Genomic DNA, 13,533 nt, shown 5'->3' with positions numbered 1-13,533 from the left:
GTATGAGAGCCCCTCCCACACTGATCAATCAGTGACTCTACAGCTGCTGCTCTCCATCCCTCTCAGCACATTCTTATTTCTCTTCCACTACTTGAGTTAGGGGATGATCACATCCTTAAGCCCTTTGTTTTTCCAGGAGTGAAATCTGGTCCAAATGAGGGATGTTAAATAATCCTTTTTATAGAGTCCTCCCACACGGTACTTACACTGTGCACTCTGGGTAGGTGCAAACCTGCCCTCTTTGTACCCCGAGTTGAATGGGAAAAGGATTCATGAGGGCATTACTACAGTGCTGAGCTAGTGAAAGCTGTTGAGAGGTGAGATTATTAACGCAAAATGTGTAATACGCTGACACAGGTCACTTAAGGGTTGGAGTTTTTTTCCCTCGGTTATGGACACAGGCAGAATCAATTCATTTGTGCCCACCACAAGCTCCCATGGATGTGGAGCATATGTTGTATACAATACATGCTAATGAGTAGCTTTTTTTATATGAGGAATGTCAGATACCGGTAATGTCAACTACAAAATCTGACTTGACTGCATTTTATATTGGTGATTACTTTTCTTGATGGCAATCTGACCTTGAACCCTTAGCATGTTCTTCTAAAACTTATCAGTGGTATTGCTGATGTCAATACATTTTCAGTGTATATTCAGTATTTCATCAATACGCATTTTCAGCATCACAGGGCCTTGTGACATCACGGTATTTGTGTCTTGCTGTAAAAGCTCCTCTACCCTTTTACGTCCTGACTGGGTTCAGTCCCTGGCCTCATCCATGTTCAAAACTGCTCAAAAGCCATCTTAAATTATGCAGGTATGAAACCACAAAATGTGGAGTGTGCAAAGCCATCTCCTGTGGACTCCCATGGGTAGGAGGGGGTTGCTTTGGCTGCCTCTGGGCTTGTTGTGCACTTCCTTGTTGTGTTCAGAAGAGTTACCCTTGAGAGTCTGCTTCTGCCTCCAGGATACTCCTGCTGCTTTCACTGCTGAGAACACTTAGGATGGGGGAAGTTCACAATCTAGAGTTCAAATCTACTGTAGCATCTTGTGATGAAGTTTGAGGTACCAGTTGTGATCTTCTAATGGGCAGATTTAGCAAGCAGATTTAGCAAGTACATGCCATGTTGCTAATGTTTTCTTTCTGCCTGTTTGTGAGAAAGTGTCAGGAAGGGTGTCTCAGAGGACCAAAGTCATTGGAGAGGATGTTTTTAGAGTACCCTTGACAAGTAACTTTGAAATTGGACTGTAGACTGCAATACGAGTTATGACTAAACTATACACAGATATATCTGATGGACAGCAATTTAATAAAACTTTCTGTATATTTCAGTGGTTGCCCACAGCACTGGACAAGCCTGCCTTAGGGTTTGGATTGCAATAGCTTTAGTGGTACTAACATTTGATATATCCAGATGAGGCATCCATACTAATAGGAAAGAGCCACAACCTTTTCTGATAACAGTGCCTATTCACCCTGACAGAACCAGTGGATAATTTGAGCCATGATCACAGGAGACAGTGAAGCCTGTGGATCACATTTAGAGTACCCTAGCTAAGCATCTGAGCACCCTAAAAAATTAAGGGTGTAAGTCAAATGCATATGACTGTAGAGTCTCACTGAAAACTTTTAGTTTCTGGTAGTACTTTTGAGGGTGGTGATACAAACAGTATGGATTCATACAGATAAATGATATGGAGTTGTTTATCTTTCACTAAAGTATTCCCCCCAAAATGTCATCCATTCTCATCGGCTTATTTTTTTTCTTCCCCTTCCAGTCTCCTTACTCATTGCACTACAAAATCCTCTGGACGTAAGAAAGTCCCAACTTAAGAAAGAAAATACAGGGTCAGTACTCACTGAATTGCTTCTTAATGCACTCCATTTACCTTAAAAGCAAAACAAAGGGTTACATCCTTCAGAAATATTGAGCTGAATTAATAAGCATATATGTGTAACAGCCACAATTCTGCAGGAGCTATTGTAATATTTTGTTTCAGTTAGAAAGTTTAGAAACAGGAATGTCTTCTTCCTAATGTTAATTTGATTTCACTGTTTGGACGTAGAAGGTGTCTGTAGCACCATATTCTGTGAGTGTTTCAAGAACTGTGTGTGCAAGTCTAATCAATATGGTGCTAAAATGCTGACAGAAGTCAAACTAGGCTTTCTAGCCAAGGTGTGAATCTTCCCCTAAAACATCCTTAGTGTAGACAAGGTGTGAAGTGCAAGGTGCAGCCAGAGCATGGTTACAGCCACCTTCAAGTTTTATATATTTACTCTTTTCTAGAATACATACTTGCAAGCGAATTGGCCTATTTACAGGGGGAAGAGTTCTTCTTAAAATCCTCTGGGAACTGCCTGCAGCAAATGTGATAAAGCTACATATATTGCTCAAAAATAAGAGGAGGAAAATATGTCCCCTCAAGATGTTAACTAAAAAGGACACACTTTCCTCATCTTGCACTGTAATTATTCTGTCTGTGTTATATCTTCTATGGAGATTATGGCAACAAAGGAAAAAAATCTGCATTTTAGAAGGACATAGTGACCGGCAGTAAGAATGGGAATACAGTGATGCTATTTTCTTTTCCTTTAATGTTAACAACCACTCATCCTTATCCACAAAATGAGGTAATACACAGAAATAAGTAAGAAAAATAATTGAAAGACATACCTACAACTCTGGTTGGCAGAATCAACTAATTAAATGAATCCCAAGTATTCCTTGTCATAAATCTTACGGCAAAGGACACATATTTTCAAAGTATTGTTCTTAAATTTTAATCCCAGAAAAGTTAAACATTGATTATAAATAGACTACTCTGTGACAGAAAGCAAATATATGTACATCTTAAAAGAAACCTTTCTAGTTAGGTAGCATTTAAAAAGCTCTACTTACCAAAAGGTTTGTATGGCATAAGGTATTGAAGGTTTATTCTTTTATGTGTTCAGATAATGCTGTTCTCTTGGTAGTTTATTATGTTATTTGGCTCATTGATTTATCTTTCATTGATTTGTATGAATCTAGATTTCCCGAGAATGTACTCTGTCTTATGAGTTTTTTAGGAAGGTATTAAAATGATGAAAGCTGTTGACTTGATAGCCTTGGGAACTGGAGACATCTACTGATGCTTTGTTGTTTAAGGGAATCTGATGTAAATTTCCCCTCACTAATCCATTAATTTGTCAGGAGTCTTGCTGGAAGGGAAATTTTCTGGGCTGATATTTCATCTTCTAAGTTCTTTGCATACATGAATCTGAAGCTGTCATGAAGTACTAATGATGACTGGATGTATGATACATGATAAAAGAATTCAAGGATCACTAACACTGGCCTTGGACACACATCCGATTAAAAGATTCCTTTAAGAATATTTTTATGGACTCTAGTCATGAATTAGAAAAAGACATTACACTGCTTTCAGAATATAATCTATTTCTTTCTTGTGTAGTGTTCCGCTGTCAATTTAGAGGTGCAAGGCTTGGTAGTCTAGTATTATTCTCCTGAGACACCTAGTCTCTGCATCTGTGAACCTCTCTAGAGCAATTCCATGGTCTGTAGCAAAATACTTATCAGGGGAATAAAGCTGATTAGCTGCAGATATTCTTGATCTGTAATTTAAATCTAAAATTGTGTAGTTTTTTTTTTATTTATTTAGAGAAACCCTGTTATGTAAAACCACTGTTTGTTTTCTGTAACCGTATTATGAATTTTGTTCAGTAGTACATTTTATTTGTATTGGTAAACACATTTCTTACAAGTAAAGTGGGAGAGTCCTGTCTCTGATAAACCGAACTTTTGTCATATTTCCTCAGGGAAATATTTGCTCATATTGCAGGAAAAACCTCCATTTTTACAGTAAAATGAGTCTGCAGACCCAATTGACTGAGAAGACAATTAGCCCTAAAAAATTCTGATAAAAATAGGATTCTTCTCAAAATTAATAATGTGTTTGCATGTATTTAAAATGTAATATCTAAAGGTTGCTTTTTTTGTTGTTGATTTTTGTTGTTGTCATTGGTTTTTTGTGTTTTTTTTTTTTTGTGGGTTTTTTTTGTTTGTTTTTTCCTAAATAAATCAAAATAGCGATTAACATTGTGACCTAAATATCCAGGTAGAACTTGGATTACTTGTCTCCTATGTGATTTAATGTATGAGATGTTGCTTTGTCTCTTCTTAGGGTAGATTTTTGCTTAAAGAGTAAGAGGATCTTAAGGTCTAACTGACTCCTGAATTTCAGAATTTAAAGAGCTCTAGCTTTTGACAGTCTGACTTTTGTAAGATACTCCAGGTCGAATTCCTAAGACCACAGTGTCTTTTGAAATTTTTATTCAAACAGTTTTGAAAAGGATAAGAGCCTTGTTATTATGGAAACACAAATATACTAAAAAAGCCCTTCAAAAATAAGCCTTAGATACTTCCAAAAAAAAATCAATCCTTAAGAAACTATACTTCAGAGTCTTGATTCAAATGTTAGCTAGAAAATTAGTAATAACAGCATTATCAGCTTTTCATCTTCTGCTTTGCTATGATTTCACTTAGTTAACAAAGGATGTTTCTAAACTATGATTTATTTTTCACTGTGCATCCTTTTTTGTAATGAGGTTTTATCTCACGACTCCTTCCTTCTTTGCTTCTACTACACAATTTGAATCTGTATTCTGCATATCATTTTATGTAATTAGACTATATTTAGATACCCCTCTGTGATGTAAGGTTCTGAGACATATGCCTTTTCCTGGAAAAATTATTTTGTTGCAGCTTTTGTGAACTTCATTTGGACCTATCTGTGAGCAGAACCTAAATCTATCATATAATTTGCAACACCATTCTGTTCAATTTTAAATTATCTTAGTGGTTGAGAGTCCCTGAATGTATTTTAACTAGACAGACATAAACAGCTTGCTCAAGCTGACCTCCAGATGTCCTTTCCTTTACAGCTCTGACCCAGTTCCATAGGTGAACAGTATAAGCTCTGTGCAGTCTGTTACCATCGGATGCAGCAGTGAAGTGGCATTCGCCCTTCCCATGGCTGATGCCTGTCATGCTTCATCAGTGCTGACAAGCAATTATTACTCTTTGTTTCTTTTGTGCTATATATTGGCAAAACAATCATTGCAAGGAATAGTAGAGGTAGAAACCATTATCTTTGCACTATACTGGTAACAGAGCTTTTAGGCTTACTGAAAATATCCATTAGCTTTTGCTTTCTTATCTACAAATGCTTTCTATTTTGCCCTCTGTTATTCCAGCAGTTGAATCACCAACTTTTGCTGCATTAAGAATGGAAAACTCTATTCTTTAATTTGGTGCTTTTAATTTTCTGCTGGCTTTTGTTCAGGACAGAAGGCATTCTTCATTAGTTTTGAGTCCTACTATATTAAATATAATTTGAATATCAGTTTTAGCCTCATTGACTTTGAAGATTTTGTTTTTCTCTTAGCAGTTGTGACATGATATGACATTCCTGTGCAAGTTTGCAAACAAAAAGGAAAAAAAAAAAAAAACCACTAGAAAATAAGACAAAATAGACGGAGACAATTTTAATTTCTGAGCTGAGAGGGAGCTTTTTGAGCTTTACACTCCTTGGTCGTCATATCTGTATGGCTCACATAAATCATTGTTTTCAAGTACTCTTAATAGCCTTCAAGAGCTTAAGCAGGATGCAGTCATGGAGAACAAAGATTTTTTTGCAGGTCTCTGAGCTACCTGTGCAGCACAGTTACAGTCTCCCACCTGAATTAGAAGTTAGACACGAGTTATCAAAGGTTTCATCTTCAGCAGGAATTGTCTTTGGTTGAAGACACACAGCTGCAGAAAAATAAATTGCCAGTGCAGGAAAAAGAAACAGTCTCTCAGATCCATAGAATTTACTTATCCTCAGCTCTCCAGAGAGGTCCAGTGCTGGTTCTGGCTATGAATTTTCATTTTCTCAAAAAACCTACATGATTGTGAAACCTCTTACACCATTTCCACAAGTTCCCTCTAACTACTTGCTCCTGTCTCTTATATGTCCCTGAAGTTTCCTCCGCTGTCATGCAAAGGTCATCTGGTAGTCTGTTTTGTTCTGAGAGTTTATGTTCAAAGCCTCTTTCAGGCTGTCATTTTTGGAAAATATTGGGTAAATTTAACTGGAAGGTTCTCCTTCAATCTCTCCCTGTGATGAATTAGCATATCTAATGAAAATGGAAAAAGGGAAAGGTATGTGCACAATTCCTGATTTTAAAGAACCCACTCTGTACTACAGTATTGTAAGAGTTACATCTTGGTCATTGTGCCTAATGCTCAATCCAAATTTTAATCAAATTCCTTAGGTGTTACTTTGGATGAGGTTTTCTTCTTGAATTTACTAAAGCTGCCAGAATTATTCAACCCATATAGAACTGAAAAATTGCTTTTCCACACCTAATTTTTGACATGGTGTATGAATGGTTTATATAAAGGTAGTTATGGTCACCAATTGTTACAGTTTTAAAGAGTTTATTTTCTTTTATCTCAACTTCTGTTTCTTTTCTTCTGATACAGAAGGAAGGTTTTATAATGCTATTAGCTTTTGTACTGGCATTTGACATCTTTTTCTTTGACATTGTCAATGAATGAAGAGAGGGTCTGCCCAATATATAGCTCAAGTTTATCCCCAAAACGAAAAGATAAGTTGTGATTTCTTTTTTTTTTTTTTTCTTTTTCTAGTGGGTTTCTACCATAATGTTGTCTGACAGTAGAGGAATGAGAAGGCTTAGGACCCTTCTGTCACATACAGAGATGCAAACTGCTGCAGGAAGAACAGACTAGCTTGTCAGTGCTTTCTAAATATGAATTATTCTGTCCCATCAGTCCAATCCTTCTCTGTTTGAGCACTGTCTGCACCCCACTCCTCTTCCTAAAGTAATTTATATCCACGTTCAATCCCATTCTCAGTCTGACTCAAATATAATTTCTCAGTAACACATATTACTAATAAGCTATTTTATTTCTTCTGACTTGGGACAGACAGCTCTACTTCAGAAATACCTACTATATTTAGGTCTCTTTCAGTTGCTATTTTCTTCTAGCTACTTTTAGACAGAAGTGCAGGAGACAGCTCAGCTGATTGGACTGTTCCTAGTGTCATCCCCTTGTGTAATCCTGCAGGAAGGCTAATGCCTGTCAAAGCTTTCTCCCAGGTGTCCCTTTTCCAGATCACACAGAAGAAGCAGGGAGGCTCATTCCTAGGCACTTGAAGCATCAGGCCAATTGCTGAGCATCTGCTCTAGCCTTTGACAGTAAACTGAGCACCTAGGGAAGATACAGACCTGCTTGTCATGACACCATTCTGGCTTCTAGATTTTTTTTACCCATTTTCTATCTACTTCATTTAGGTAGTAAAATCTTAGACTGCTGTATCTCAGTCATCCCATCAGTAAGCCAATACATAGAGTACAGAACTCTAAGCATGTCCCTTCTTTTTCCCAATTAACTTAATGGAAGACAAGAGGAACTGTTGGTCATAAGCAAATAGTCAACGTAGCTTCCAAATTGTATCTGGGCTCTGGTGAAGCTGATCACTGGTCCTGCATGGAAATATTATTAATATATGTAAATATTAGTAGTTTACAAAAAAAAAAAAAAAAAACCCACCAAAACTTAAAAAGGAGAATAAAACAGTTTCCTAAAATGAAGAACATGTAGAAAGAAGTAGCTTAACGTATTTAAAAACCACAGAAGTAAATTTTTATGGAGATTTGCTCTGATTTGTTTGAAGCTGTAAATCCAAGTCAGCAAAGAATGCAAGATCTTTTAAGTATTATCTTTATAAAGATTAGAACAGTTCTTGTTTATATAACTGTATATCATCTCTATCTCTATTTCTATATCCATCTATCTAGCTAGCTAGCTCAATAGAAAGTAAAGTCTGTATTGTGGGAGAGAAAAATGTTTTCAGGTTCCCAGGTTTGTTTCTCAGTCTGGGTTTGTTTGAACATTTCCGTGCAAAAGAAAGAAAGAAAGAAAGAAAAAGAAAGAATCATGAGCACTCCACTTTTTACCATCTCCTAGCTTCTACCTTCACTGCTTCTTTCCTTACAGGTCTTTGGTTCTGTTCGAACATCAGCCTTTATAGCACTTCCACTGCTATGTTGTGTGTATCCATGCCACTAATGCAAGTACCACTTACTCCAAGTTACTCACCACCCATATACTGACCTGCTTCTAAGTCAGCAGAATACTTCTTAGCTAACAAATTTTCTCATTTTTCAAAGTGACCTTTGTTTCCATTATCCTTCAATTCTCATTCTAGAAAAAGGAGGGTGAAGAGCAAACTGAGACTGCTAATAATACAGTGTGAGCTTATAGTGAAATAGACAAACAAATAATTAATTTTGTTTGCTTATCTGTTCTTTTGTTGTTGTTGGGTTTTTAAAATTAATATTCCTAATGAATGAAGGAAGGAATACATGAGGAAAAAATAGCTGAGATAGAGATTTGCATATGCAAAAAGGGTGGTTATTTATGCAATTCTAACCAAAATCCACCAGTGTCAGAATGCCCTTTGTGTTTTAGAAAATCTATCTCAAAAATCCTTTTCTGTCAAGTTTGAGCATTTAACCTAATTCAGCGGTCACTATGAAAGCCCTGTGAGGGACCTAAGATGGGAAAATACAACATTCCTTCTAACTCAGGTAGCACAAACAGTCACTTCTGTATAAATACCTTGAAATAATAATTTAATAGCAAAAATAACAGTCCATGTCAAAGTTTTCAGAAATCTTTTGCATTAGGCCCAAATCCTCTTTTCAGGTAGAGGGGGTAGGGGTCAATTAAATCAAGATACTTCCTGCTGGCTCATGCTGTTGTCAGTCAGATAACTGTATACAATATTTATGTTCACCTTATCACTTCTAATTATACCTTTCCTTGAAGCCACTGAATGCACATTCATTCAAGTATTTTCTCTTGATTTGTCACTGCAGAATACACTATGGTTCCCTACTTCATTATCCTACATCTGATTTAGTGATCTTAGTCTTTTATGATAAGTGCTGACTGGGTACTTATATGTACCTTTTTTCATTTTAATTTTTAACCTATAGTAATGCAATGAGAATGTATCAGTAAGCATCACCCTAGTCAGTATGGAAATATAAATAACACTTTGTCTTAAGATTTCATGAGTACATATCTCAGTATACTTTTAGCTGGTGAGATAAGCATGGTGAACCTCTGACACCTTTTAGCTGCATGTTTTTCTGAGGTTCAGCCATGTAATTTAGCTTGCAACAGCCTGGGTTACAACAGTATCTATGATATTATTAGAATAGCTATTCTCACAGCTATATGGTTAACTGGGCAAATTAAGAAGTACTTGACCTGCCCTAATGATTTTTTTTTTCAGTATTACAGTCACAAAAGGCCATTTTTAAAACATGCTATTTATTTTCCTCTCACAGATTCTGCATAGTGCCAAGTATATCAAAACAGCAAGGGAAAACTGGATATCCAGCAGGGAATGTAAAATAAGCAGGTACACAGGCTATAAAAAATGAGAAAATACTTATTATTATCTTGGCAAATTTCAAAATTTTATACACTGTAAGATATAATTTTTGTATAGATGGGTGACTTTTCCAAGCTGATTGTAATTTTTTGGTAGCTCTCCTGCTTTCAAAGTTTTCAGTTCCAGAGTGATGTATACTGAAAATCTTATGCTCAATATGTCTCAAGACATTTGTGCCTAAAATTTTAATGCATAAAAACTTTTATATGGGAAGAGGTTGCATACTTATTCCATTTGCCTTAACCCAACAAATAAACTTGAGAAAAGATAATTCATATTTCAGTAGTAACATAATGAATGAACGGGCTGAATTATTCATGGTCCTTCCATCCTTTGAAACAAAATGAATTTTAGGAAGACATAACTGCTCTCAAGAAGGCAATCGGTAAAAGAACAGACCTGTCAAACAAATACTCCATGTTAAATTATTCACTGTTCTCTAACATTTAATTAACAGAAGAACACAGTTGTCCTTGCTCGTGTCCAGATATTGGAAACCATTATATGTTCTCTGTCATGTCTCCTCACTCAGTTAAATACTGCAGGAAGATCTGTGTTGTGATGCAGCTGGAGCCATCGATGTTTATTAATTCATGACTGGCGCTCAAAACACTGACCACAGAACTAAAGCCATGAATTTGAGAAGGAGCTGCTCATGTATTATAGCTGCCCCTTAATGGTTGTTTTGTTCTTGGCTCTGTGTTTCTGTTCTCTGTCTGCTGACTGATGGTGTACTTTAAAAAGAGAAACCAGCATTTAGGAACAGTCCACCTGTCTGATTGCTTTTTGGATAATCCCTGTGATACTTTGTCACTGACCAAAATAGTCGGGTGTATGGGCTGCAAATAAAGACCTTTCACTTCACACATTGCTATGTTTGGGATTTTTGGTTTCCCAGAATTTTTTTTCCTTTGTATACGAATCCTTATTTCTGTCAGTTTGGGTTGACATCTACAGCAAATGAATTCCATTTCATCTCAACAAATTTTTATCCGACAGATCTAATCTAAAAAAAGTCACAGTTTGAACTTGGGACCATTTGCTTCTGAATTGCTGCAGAAATGACACATGCTCATTCTACACTGAGAAAAAAATATTTAAAAGCCTGAAAAATATTGAGCCTCAGGCTACTTGTCCTTTATGTATCTGATAGTAAAAGAAAAAGACTTTAGGGGATGGTTCTTTCAGCTTTTGCAACAGACTGACAGTTAAAAGGAAATAAACTAGAAATAGACTAGAAATATCTGGAACCAGGCTTGTGATATGTTTCAAAGAGGTACCATATTTAGGACACTTGTAATGAAAGTTTACAGTTTTCTGGTGACAGTTCAGCTCAGCAATAAATATGACCTCTCCCTTTTATTAGCTATACATAGACTTTTTTATTATTATTATTATTGTTATACAGATATTTGTGCACCTTTACAACCACTGAAGTTCATATTTCATTTGCCAAATAATCATGATTGTCTTAAACTTATTTCATGACATTTTTTTAAAAACATTCATGACTATTACACATTAAAAATTACATATAAAACCTCAATGCTTTACAATGTTTTACAAATGCATTGTTAACACTTGTGAACAAATGCAAGTTCTACTTTTGAATGGATGGCCTTCATTCTGTTTCCATGTGAACTGTGTAAACTCTTTCCAGAAGAAACTTGGCTATTACTTCCTAACATGCTGTTTATATAGTTTGAAAGACAGATGATGAAACAGCAGATATGTTTGTTTCCATTAATAGTCATAGATTTTAAATTCATAATAGATAATATTCTGTTATCTGCTTGTGTTCCCAGTTGTACTGCTAAAATTTGAGTTACTGCCTGGGTTCCTCTCTTATGACTGATATCTAAGACTGAAGCATTTCTGAACGTGATTAAATCAGTACAGTCTCCTTAATTTGCCTTTAGCTGTATTGGTAAAGTTGGGGGCAGAAAATCTTTAACTGCAAAGACATTTGTGTTTGCATTTTCTCTGGTTTTCACGTGTACCTATTCACCACTCTTGTTTTGACATGCTAATCCTCTGCAGTGAACTAGCAATGCAAGGATGCCACATTTCTTTAGAAGATGTCTCCAGGCAAGTTCATCTCCAATGAAGCTGGGCATGACACATGAAGTGTAAATGTTGGGTGAGTCAGACCACTTCATGAGCTCTTTGATATACCAGACCAGAAAGAAATAAGCACTCTTGAAGGGCTGTGATGATTAATCTGCCTTTTCAGAAAGTTGAAAGTAAGGGCTTCACCATATCTCAACATGCAAAGGTGATTATGTATAAATGGAATATAAAAAATTCTCATCCTGTGTCCTATGCCAGATTTTTTTTTTAATCTGCCTCCAACACAACTCTGTAAGATATCTAAGAGACTGGTACCAGAGCTTTGCTGCTGGTTCTTTCTGGGAAGCAGATTTTAACTGAAATACTGGACAGAATCTAATTAAGGTGCTTAGGAGAGCTTTTGGTAGAGAGAGGTGGATTGGTATAAGTTGGCCTGGGATTTTTAAGAGAATAATGGCTGAGCTGTAGAGAAAGCAGGATATAGAGAAGTATGAGAACAATCTTTATCATGGTGCACTGAAGCTGTTTTTGTGTCCTCACTAACACTGTCATTCAGGTGCTTCTGCAGCCTGGCAGAGTAGAAACGTTAACTATTTGAACCTGAGCTGGAAGCTCATCAGTTTCATATTTGTGAAGGGTGAGGAGTCATTGTTTGCTCTTATCTCAGGCTGAAGCAGACTGTGATAGTGGCCCCTGGTGTTCACCTGGAAATGCCAGACCTGGGACCCAACACCCCATCCCTAAAAGTGGTACTGATGAAAATTTAGCTACACTGACCTCTCTGGGCTGATCTCTACATAAGAATGTGAGCTCATGAGGGCACTTTATTAGTGAGAGGTTTCTGTTTGCTTTGATCGGCACCTCTTTTGTGATATGTGTGGGAGTTACCACAACAGCAGGACAGCCCAGGAAATGTGGTAACCCGTGGCTGAGGATTTCAGAACATCAGCTTAGATAGCTGCTGCTGACGAGCTGTAGCACAGTCATGAAGATGTTGAAGTCGTATATACTTTATGCACAGCTCAAGCACTGGCAAATTCCCCAGGAAAGGGATTGTATTTTAAATGTTTCCACTCACTCTATAGGGAAGGCATCAGCATGCCCTCAAGCTAATCAATGTGGATAGCTGAGGAATTTAAAGCTCACAATATACCAAAAGGTCTACTTGCAGTTCAGCTGTTACACCAAACTCATAGCCTTCATAAAGGAAAACATCTAACAAAGTTAATGAGACTTTTCCCTGTTTAAGAAGAGATTGACTTAAATGTGCAACCATCAGCAAAACAAATCCCAAAATTTTAAGGCTAGGCTTATTCTGTTACTCTGAAAGGAATTAAGATTTGGGTCCAGGCACAGGCAGAAAATATTCTGCACAGAGATATTGTTAGAATTAAGAAAAATTAAGTTTAATGGTAAGCTCAGGATCAGAATCTATAACTCAAGATGCTTAAGGAAACTGCATGTTTGGAAAGTAAGCATCTCATTAAAAGGTTTGAACAGACTGTTGTGAAATTTCTCAGTCTTAATAAACTCATAAACTTATAATGTTTATGACACCATATGTGGCTCCACTGTTGGGCACCACTTGCGGCTTTTCATCCACCACGGCCTCAAGCTGCAGGAATGCCTGGCTAGAGCTGCGCTTGCAGAGACCGTGGTTGCCACGTGGACAGGCACTCCAGGGCTATTGCCTTTTCCTCCCTGCTAGTGCTGAGAGCTCCGGCGTGGGTTCACATCTTTGGTAGCTTCTCGCAGAGAGGAAACAAAGGGACGAGAGAGGTGCACCGCGGCGTCTTGTGGTGTTTTCCCAGACCCTGAGGAGCTCCGGCACCTAGAGCGGTGCTGCCTCTCTCCAGGACCCGGGATCGCCGCGTGTTTCCGGACTTGGCTCCGTGCCACTGTCCGGGCAGGGCTGGCCATGGATTC

At 37.2% G+C, this 13,533-nt stretch overlaps 1 long non-coding RNA gene across 1 annotated transcript in view; it reads left to right on the top strand.

The window, feature by feature from the left end:
• Positions 1 to 750: 750 nt before the first annotated feature.
• LOC137469931 (uncharacterized) overlaps positions 751 to 13,533 on the top strand; it is a 30,713-nt gene continuing 17,930 nt past the window's right edge. The window contains exons 1-2 of the long non-coding RNA XR_010996801.1: positions 751 to 820; positions 9,431 to 9,504. This is a non-coding gene — a long non-coding RNA (uncharacterized lncRNA). The remainder of the gene's footprint in view (positions 821 to 9,430; positions 9,505 to 13,533) is intronic.

The sequence above is a fragment of the Anomalospiza imberbis genome, chromosome 3 (assembly GCF_031753505.1).
Source record: "Anomalospiza imberbis isolate Cuckoo-Finch-1a 21T00152 chromosome 3, ASM3175350v1, whole genome shotgun sequence".
In the NCBI taxonomy this organism is placed as follows: Eukaryota; Metazoa; Chordata; class Aves; order Passeriformes; family Viduidae; genus Anomalospiza; species Anomalospiza imberbis.
This window is presented reverse-complemented; position numbering and strand designations above follow the sequence as displayed.